Below are 10,573 nucleotides of genomic sequence, written 5' to 3' on the forward strand. Positions count from 1 at the left end.
ACAATCTGGTTACGAAAATCTACTGTAGATGACCCCACAATAAATAGTAAAGAGTAGCCTATTTGAGACGTCGCGTACGCGTTCCCAGTCCATTTACGTTTCTTTATGCTAATTTAATCTTTCTAATTTCCTAAAAAAAAACACGTTTTTAATAAGTTGATTAAGAGATTGCAGATAATTTGGTAGTCTTTTTTTATTTAATCCAATGGGTGAGTGGAATTTCTTTTGGTTGACTTACTTTCGAGATGTGGTTTTTTTTTGTGGTCATTACAAAAAACGTTGCTCAATAAAAATTCTTAAATTAAGCTCTTTTTGGCTGGTGTAAAACAATATGCATAATTTTTATTTCATACTCTATTTCCCGCGTTTTTCTGGAGACAAAATTTTTATAATTTTTATGATAAAAGCTCAGCAAATTGGAATAAATTAATCAATTATTACTTTCGTGTAAAGTTCCTTCCTTTAAACGTGCCTGTTTGACTTCCTATATCCCCACATAGAATGGGTCTCTATGGGTCTCTATGGGACGAAATCGTACGTGGGGAAATCTTTGAATTGTCGGGCTGCTCATCACGTATTTTAAATGTTATACTTTCCCGTGGCAGAGTCTCTCAACATTCTCAACGCCCGTACTAAGTAATCTGCCATTCGCTATCTTTTATGTCATTTATTATTCGGTTTATTTAACTTGTTACTTCAATGAATTTGGACGACGCGATGAACATTAAATATTGCGCATTACTGATATTGTATTTAAAGGATTTTCGCGGTGGTTGTTCCGAATTTGTGGTAATAAACCTACGCTTCCGGTCGAAGTCGTATTTGACGTACGCAAGGTTTGTATTGAATAAGTTAAAAAAAAAACCAAGCTACCACCCTAGGCCTAAGTCATGTAGCGACTTTTAAATCCATTAATTCAGGTGGCCGGTTCAAATTTATAAATTATTTCAAACAGAAAATTATATAAAATTTAAAATATTCATATTGAATTGTTTTTAACGATTTTTTAACAATTTTCTGTATATAACTTAGTACGCTAAGCAAAAATTATATAAAATTTAAAATATTCATATTGAATTGTTTTTAACGATTTTTTAACAATTTTCTGTATATAACTTAGTACGCTAAGCAAAAATTATATAAAATTTAAAATATTCATATTGAATTGTTTTTAACTATTTTTGAACAATTTTCTGTATATAACTTAGGGCGCTAAGCAAAAATTATATAAAATTTACAAGAGTCGTAATAAAATGTTTTTAACTTAAATCAAGACAAGAGTTAAAAATGTTTTAACTAAATTCTGAGTAACTTAAAATAATTACTGCGCAAAGAATTTTCCGTTTTTGCCCGAAATATTGAAATTATTTTTGAAAACAAACTTTCATAATGAATTATTATGTTACCGTTTAAATTTGAAAATTATAGGATATTCCAAACAAAAATGAATATTTTATAAAAAAAAAGAGTTGCTTTAAAAGAGTTTTAACTTATTTTAAATAATTATTTAGGCAAGAAAATATGCCTGATAAGAAATTGCAATTCTTGTTTTCAAACAATTATTAATTTTTAATTCAAAGTGAGCCAAAACTAAAGGTTTCAGACATTTTCCGAGTTTCGCAAGAAAATGTTTAATACGAATCACGTCTCGTAAATAAAACGTTTTGTAAAAGTAAAAGGAACCCAACTTAAATGCGTGGGTTTTTGGGTAAAATTTATATCACCAGAAAATAAAAATCCTAAAGAAAATGTACGTTTTATATAAAAGACCTTTTCTCTTTTTTGTCGGCAGGCGGCGGTGGCGTCGCGCGGCTCACATTTTTGGTCGTACGCCAAAATGTCGCTCTGGCGAAATAAACTTTCGAACACTCTATCGTAAATTATCATCTCCTCGCGAAAAACTTTATATATATTCCGGTACCGATAAAAATATCTACTCTTTCTTTCCCCCGTTTCCACCCCCTTAAGCCTAAATACTTTCGATACCCCAAGTATTTAAGGGGAAAAGGGGGCCAAAAAGTTATATCCCCCTCTCCTATTTTCCCTTATTACGAAATTTATTAAGATTCGTAGTGAAGTTGTAAAAGTTATTTTAAAATTTATAGAATATTAAGGTCGAATAAATTATAACTCTTATTACCATCCACTTTTGTTATTAAGTAGTTTCCGAGGGGCTAACCACTTCCTGTAAACGGTCACCGGTGTACAAAATTTCTAAGATGAATACGTAATAACCATCAGCTAGGCACCACCTTAGGCCCAAGTCATCAAGCGACTTTTAATGCCTTTGAGCAGATGTCCGGGTTACAATGCGTAGGAGGGTGGTGGAAAGCCCTTCATGCCACGCGAGCCAACATCTCCCTACACTCACTATTACCGTTAACTTTTACAAGTCCGGTCCGTAATTGCTTTAAACGTAACCTAACTAAACGTTGTAATCACTGTACTCACTGAAATATATCTATAATTGCTGTACTCGGCTCTGTATTCGCTTGTACTCGATATAATCGCTCTGTATTCTCTGTAATCGCACTGTAATCACACTGTACTCGCTGTAACCAGCGAAATCGACCCAATTATCGTAATCACTGTAATGCTTTATGTAATCACAGATTACGTGATCGGTGTACAGCAAAATTAGAAGTGAATAGCCCCTCGGTTTCCACAGTAGATGACGCCATCCAACTGTAAAGCCGGCTACATATATAAGAAGCGACGCGAAATTTGAAAAAAATCCTAGTTTTCGTACACGCTTCGCTTGCTCGAACATGGTTTTTGAAACTACGCATGCGCGCGCGCTCGAATTTTAATCACGAGCTTTATGCGTGCAGTCGACTTAAGGGTGACGTTGCTTATGCACCGCCTTAGTTAGTAATGCCATCTGACGTTGTAACTGCGTAACAAAAGTCCTAAATGGAATTGGTAATATACGATTTAAAATTATGATTTTAACTTCAATTGGATTGGTAATACACGATTTTATAATTATGATTTTAACTTCAATTGGATTGGTAATACACGATTTTATAATTATGATTTTAACTTCAATTGGATTGGTAATACACGATTTTATAATTATGATTTTAACTGCAATTGGATTGGTAATAAACGATTTTATAATTATGATTTTAACTGCAATTGGATTGGTAATACACGATTTTATAATGATTTTAACTGCAATTGGATTGGTAATAAACGGTTTTATAATTATGATTTTAACTGCAATTGGATTGGTAATAAACGGTTTATAATTACGATTTTAACTGCAATTGGATTGGTAATACACGATTTTATAATTATGATTTTAACTGCAATTGGATTGGTAATACACGATTTTATAATTATGATTTTAACTGCAATTGGATTGGTAATAAACGGTTTTATAATTATGATTTTAACTGCAATTGGATTGGTAATAAACGGTTTTATAATTACGATTTTAACTGCAATTGGATTGGTAATAAACGGTTTTATAATTACGATTTTAACTGCAATTGGATTGGTAATACACGATTTTATAATTATGATTTTAACTGCAATTGGATTGGTAATACACGATTTTATAATTATGATTTTAACTGCAATTGGATTGGTAATACACGATTTTATAATTATGATTTTAACTGCAATTGGATTGGTAATACACGATTTTATAATTATGATTTTAACTGCAATTGGATTGGTAATACACGATTTTATAATTATGATTTTAACTGCAATTGGATTGGTAATAAACGGTTTTATAATTATGATTTTAACTGCAATTGGATTGGTAATAAACGGTTTTATAATTACGATTTTAACTGCAATTGGATTGGTAATACACGATTTTATAATTATGATTTTAACTGCAATTGGATTGGTAATACACGATTTTATAATTATGATTTTAACTGCAATTGGATTGGTAATAAACGGTTTTATAATTATGATTTTAACTGCAATTGGATTGGTAATACACGATTTTATAATTATGATTTTAACTGCAATTGGATTGGTAATAAACGGTTTTATAATTATGATTTTAACTGCAATTGGATTGGTAATACACGATTTTATAATTATGATTTTAACTGCAATTGGATTGGTAATACACGATTTTATAATTATGATTTTAACTGCAATTGGATTGGTAATACACGATTTTATAATTATGATTTTAACTGCAATTGGATTGGTAATACACGATTTTATAATTATGATTTTAACTGCAATTGGATTGGTAATACACGATTTTATAATTATGATTTTAACTGCAATTGGATTGGTAATACACGATTTTATAATTATGATTTTAACTGCAATTGGATTGGTAATAAACGGTTTTATAATTATGATTTTAACTGCAATTGGATTGGTAATAAACGGTTTTATAATTACGATTTTAACTTCAATTGGATTGGTAATAAACGATTTTATAATTATTATTTTAACTTTAATTATTACTTTTAACTTCAAATATATGTAATTTGCTTTAATTATCCCTTCAAATTAAACAATTTAAATGTATTTACAACATATTTTATTTTAACAATATAAAAAATTCTTCTATACTTGATTGCAACCTTAGATAAGATTTAAATCTTCTTGAGTTTCGTTTTGGCAAATATATCAATAGTTGTTTCTATAAAATACGTGAGGTCACGTGTAATTTTTTTTCTACGCCACTAGCTATAGTTATATTGAAGATAGAGAGCACCCGCTGAAGTCGATAAATATTTTGAAATTTGAAGTCCACGTGCGAAACTCGCGTGCCAATAAAGTACTAAAACACATTTTATACTTAATTTTTTTTTATTTTATTTTACGGAAAAATCTATTTGTCTTTTTAAAATATATGTTTATCTAAGTCTGGGTAAATAACTGAGCAGTAGCGCTACGTAGCGTGGACCATAATTAACCGCCATTTTGACTGCTGACGTCCTGTTATTTGAAAACACTTTTTGTACCATAAATAAAACCCTTTTTTAAAGTTGCAACTGACTAGATATAACCAGTTGCAGGTTAGGAAAGGCAAACGATCTAGTACATTTGTAGGAAATATATTAGCACGAATTTCAGGTAAATCGTCGGCGGGAATTTCAAATTTGGCCGTGATATAACTTTGTAAAATAACGTCTATTGCTTTATATTTCAAAGTGATAATTAATTAACATAGATAAGATTTAAAAACAGTGGTAATCATTTATTTGTACAAGTGAGGCATACCTAAACCAATTCGGTTAGGCGGGTCCAGGGTAAGTATAGAACGGGTAATGCCGAGATTACCACGTTGACGTACATAAACGAGCGATTTGATGATTGTTTAGGACCATAATAATAAATATACGCTATAATGAAGCTTAAAAATAATAATCTATTTGTAATATTTTTTGATCCCTTTGAAATTTACGCAATAGACATTTTTAAAATGGAATAATATAAACAGCGTAGGAACCTTCTGGAATTCAACAGAAAATAGGCGAAATTCGAAATTCCAGCCGACGATTTATCGTAAAGTCGTGCTAGTATCCTTCCGCCAAATGTACTAGATATTTCGCCTTTCTTGACCTGCAACTGAGTATAGAATCTACAACTTTTCTGTTTCAACTTAATATTTTAGGAATTTAATTACTTAATACCATAAACTACAGTAATATAAAAACAAATAACACTTCGAATAATAGTACACGTTTATCATAAGCCTCTTATGAGAGAAGTAGGTTCATCTAAACCTTTTTTTTTATTCAAGGGGTGGCGGAGTGGTTAGCACTTTCGCCTCGCAGCAAGAGGAGCCGGGTTCGATCCCAGCTTGTGGCACTGGGTAAAAACTCGGAACAACTCCTTCCGCGTTGAGTTAGTAAGTTCTCTCCCCACTGGTTTAAGGGGTTTTCCCCCGAGCTCTTCGGTTTCCCCTTCCATAAAAACTTGTGGAGGTTAACGGTAATAGTTAGTGTAGGGAGCTGTTGGCTCGATCACGTGGCATGCAGGGCTTGCCACCACCCTCCTACGCAGTGTAACCCGGCCACCTGAATTAAAAGGCTTCAAAGGTCGCTTGATGACTTAGGCCTAGGGTGGTGCCTTGGGTATTAGCCTAGCTGATTATCATTATTATTATAGATACAAGGGCTGAGTGGGTCTGAGAAGACCGCGAGCCCGGCGAAGATTTTTTTTTGAGGCGTGAGTGGGACGGCGGGGACAAATGCGGTCCGCCCGTCCACCGGATTAATCAGGGCGAGATATGTGTAACGGCCACGCCAACGGGGGGATACGTGGGGACAGGGGTGGGGACACCCGTGGCGGATGTATTCCGACCACCCGTTGGGGGATTGGTGGTCGTCTTCACACGGCCATCCACAAACTCTGCCTCCCGGACGCAACGGATTACAGGAGTACGCCACTACTCCCGGCTCATCTAAACCTTTAAAATGAAAGCAGCTCAAAATTTACAGCGTCTATTACTTCACTTCCCCTGTAGCAAATTATAGTTGGGCCGACGTCGGCAAAAGGTACTAAACACTAAAGTCGGCCGACGGTTGGCCGACCTTTGGATTTAGGGTCGAAATGTCCTAGGGGTAAAAGGGTCGGCCGCCTACAAAACGTCGACTCTTTACCGCCTTTTAATAGACCTAAGATCCGACTCCGAAACGACGTCGGGCCGACTTTATATTAATGCGTATTTCCGACCCAAAACTGATCGAATTATTAGATGCCGCGTGCAGTATTTCGAATACAAATAAGTTTGAAGAAAAAATAAAAGTGAATAAAAATTATCTCAGAAAATCCTCAAATAGTCAGAAAATAATTAAAATACCCCCTTTTCCTAAATACATATGGTCTGTTTCATAAAGTTAATGTCGAATCCATTAATTAAATGTAAGGTCTATTTTTAGTCGGATAATGGTCGGCATACCGACCATAAATAGTCCCAAAAAAGGATTTACGGTTTTACTTTTGAAAAACGTTCGGACATTTTTAGGTCGGCATTTGGTCGTCGACCATACACCGACCCTAAAATGACTTCATGTGCTACAGGGGTTATAGGTGTAAATTGCAAAAATTGCACCGCGTAGGGATATTAACCTATTGGTGAACCATAATTTACCGATTAAATTGTATTAGATATTCAATATATTCAATATATGAAGGTCTTGGAATCGCACTATTTTTCAACTCAAATGTGTTTTGAAAAATCAATCGGGAAGCTGCTAAGGTACACGTTTCAAGCCAATAAAATCAGCAAGATAGCAAGATGAATACTTCGTTCTTAAAAGATATGTTATATTCTTCTGATAACACCTAATATAGATTAATCGGAATTTTTTTTTCAATATTAAATTTTATTAATTTAAATAAAACCTATAACAATTAATATAAATTTATACGAAATTAATTTATTTTTAAAAATAAAAACCTATAACAATAAATATAAATTTATCCGAAATTAAGTTATTTTTCAGAATTACATCCTATAACAATAAATATAAATTTATCCGAAATTAAGTTATTTTTCAAAATAAAAACCTATAACAATAAATATAAATTTATCCGAAATTAATTTATTTTTCAAAATAAAAACCTATAACAATAAATATAAATTTATCCGAAATTAATTTATTTTTCAAAATAAAAACCTATAACAATAAATATAAATTTATCCGAAATTAAGTTATTTTTCAGAATTACATCCTATAACAATAAATATAAATTTATCCGAAATTAAGTTATTTTTCAAAATAAAAACCTATAACAATAAATATAAATTTATCCGAAATTAATTTATTTTTCAAAATAAAAACCTATAACAATAAATATAAATTTATCCGAAATTAATTTATTTTTCAAAATAAAAACCTATAACAATAAATATAAATTTATCCGAAATTAATTTATTTTTCAAAATAAAAACCTATAACAATAAATATAAATTTATCCGAAATTAATTTATTTTTCAAAATAAAAACCTATATCAATAAATATAAATTTATCCGAAATTAATTTATTTTTCAAAATAAAAACCTATATCAATAAATATAAATTTATCCGAAATTAATTTATTTTTCAAAATAAAAACCTATAACAATAAATATAAATTTATCCGAAATTAATTTATTTTTCAAAATAAAAACCTATATCAATAAATATAAATTTATCCGAAATTAATTTATTTTTCAAAATAAAAACCTATAACAATAAATATAAATTTATCCGAAATTAATTTTTTTTTCAAAATAAAAACCTATAACAATAAATATAAATTTATCCGAAATTAATTTATTTTTCAAAATAAAAACCTATAACAATAAATATAAATTTATCCGAAATTAAGTTATTTTTCAAAATAAAAACCTATAACAATAAATATAAATTTATCCGAAATTAATTTATTTTTCAAAATAAAAACCTATAACAATAAATATAAATTTATCCGAAATTAATTTATTTTTCAAAATAAAAACCTATATCAATAAATATAAATTTATCCGAAATTAATTTATTTTTTAAAATAAAAACCTATAACAATAAATATAAATTTATCCGAAATTAATTTATTTTTCAAAATAAAAACCTATATCAATAAATATAAATTTATCCGAAATTAATTTATTTTTCAAAATAAAAACCTATAACAATAAATATAAATTTATCCGAAATTAATTTATTTTTCAAAATAAAAACCTATAACAATAAATATAAATTTATCCGAAATTAATTTATTTTTCAAAATAAAAACCTATCACCCGATATAAAGTTATCCGAAATTAATTTATTTTTGAAAATAAAAACCTAACACCCGATATACATTTATCCGAAATTAATTTATTTTTGAAAATAAAAACCTATAACAATAAATATAAATTTATCCGAAATGAATATATTTTTCAAAATAAAAACCTGTCACCCGATATAAAGTTATCCGAAATTAATTTATTTTTCAAAATAAAAACCTAACACCCGATATAAAGTTATCCGAAATTAATTTATTTTTCAAAATAAAAACCTATAACAATAAATATAAATTTATCCGATATTAATTTATTTTTCAAAATAAAAACTTAAAAATAAATATAAATTTATCCCAACTTCATTAATTTAATTAGATTAAAAAAATGTTTTATTTTGAAAAATCAACGGAAGCTTGCGAAGTGCTAAGGTACACGTTTCCAGTGAATAACATTAGCAATATAGCTAAAAGAATACTTATATGGTAAGACACGTATCATTTACTTCTGATAATAGTAATAATTAGGAAATAAAAATCCAACCATACCTTAATATAAAATAAAAAAAAATATTCCTAAAGGAAGTATCAATCAGCATAATCGTCGAATCGCGTCACACAGATGACGGGAAATGGAGAAAAAAAAACGATTAATATCTCCTTAACAAGTTAACAGGGGGCGCGCGCGTCGTTGTAGACAAATTATACACCTTTTAATTTAACACTCGCGGAATCGTTGATAAGAATCTCACCGGCAAAACTAGAAACTCCATTACTAGAAAATTGATCGGGGCAATAGAAATAAATTCTTTGTATTAGAACGAAACATATCCAACTTGCCTTCTGGATAAGCTATATACTTAGTTAATTTTTACGAAAATGACTGTATAATGTCAGCTACTAGAAATATCGTGTTTTTCGTCCTTCAATATAGACTGTAAATTGCGTGTATCTTTGTAAAAGTGGCTAAAAAAGGCCCCTATTCTATAAAAGTTTGCCAAAACGTGTCCGTTTTACCAAAATTCATTAAAAGTTTTCGATTTTTTTCTTTTAGTCTTTTAGTAGAAAAAAAGAGTAACCTGATTAAAGTCAACCTTGGCTTCCTTTCTCGTAAGACGTTGGCGCCTTAAGCTATAAGAAAAGACATTTATTTCAGCCCTTTTTATTGCCCAACGCTCGCCTTCAATGCAAAATGTCTTTATATATATCCGGTTTTCTTCATACAAAACTGACCACAGGCTATTCCCATTTTTTTTCTACAACTATTTCTTTTAAAAATTTATTAGAGGTGTGGTGATTTTAATGCTATTTAAGTTTTTTTTCGTTGTTGTTTAATGTAAATTATAGTTTTTGTCTGTCGCTTAAATTATAGTTTTTGTCTGCCGTTTAAATTATAGTTTTGGTATGTCGTTGTAATGTTTTCTCGTGGTTCTGGTTCGACTTCCTGGCAAATCCAAGGAGTGACGTGTGTCATAACTAATTTTATCAAATATTTTAAGAGCGTTTTTTATAAATGGAATGATGCGGTGAATTTATGATTGTGGATGGGAATTTTTTATATATCTTGTTATACGGTTTAATCGTTTTTCGATCGATTTCCTTATCTTGTTAATTATAGATACTAATTACTTCGATAATAGAGCTAGAGTTTTACAATGATTACAATTTTAAATTTGATTTTTGGCTGGTTGTACTTGATTTCTAAATTTCCAGATTAAAATGTTTTTGATTTTGGTATTGTCTAATTCTAAACTATATTTTTTGGTGCCTATATATAAATTTTTAAAATTGAAATATTTTAGATTGGGTTTTAACCAAATTCTAAATTACTTTTTTGCTGGCTATATCCAGTTTTTAAATTTCCGGGCTAAA

At 29.8% G+C, this 10,573-nt stretch overlaps 1 protein-coding gene across 2 annotated transcripts in view; it reads right to left on the reverse strand.

Annotated features, from left to right (window-relative positions):
• Positions 1-10,573, reverse strand: part of LOC149961209 (GATA-binding factor 2-like) — a 167,776-nt gene that overhangs the window by 93,889 nt on the left and 63,314 nt on the right. The gene's annotated exons all lie outside the window — the stretch shown is intronic.

The sequence above is a fragment of the Leiobunum rupestre genome, chromosome 1 (genome assembly GCF_980474605.1).
Source record: "Leiobunum rupestre chromosome 1, qqLeiRupe1.1.hap1, whole genome shotgun sequence".
NCBI lineage: Eukaryota > Metazoa > Arthropoda > Arachnida > Opiliones > Sclerosomatidae > Leiobunum > Leiobunum rupestre.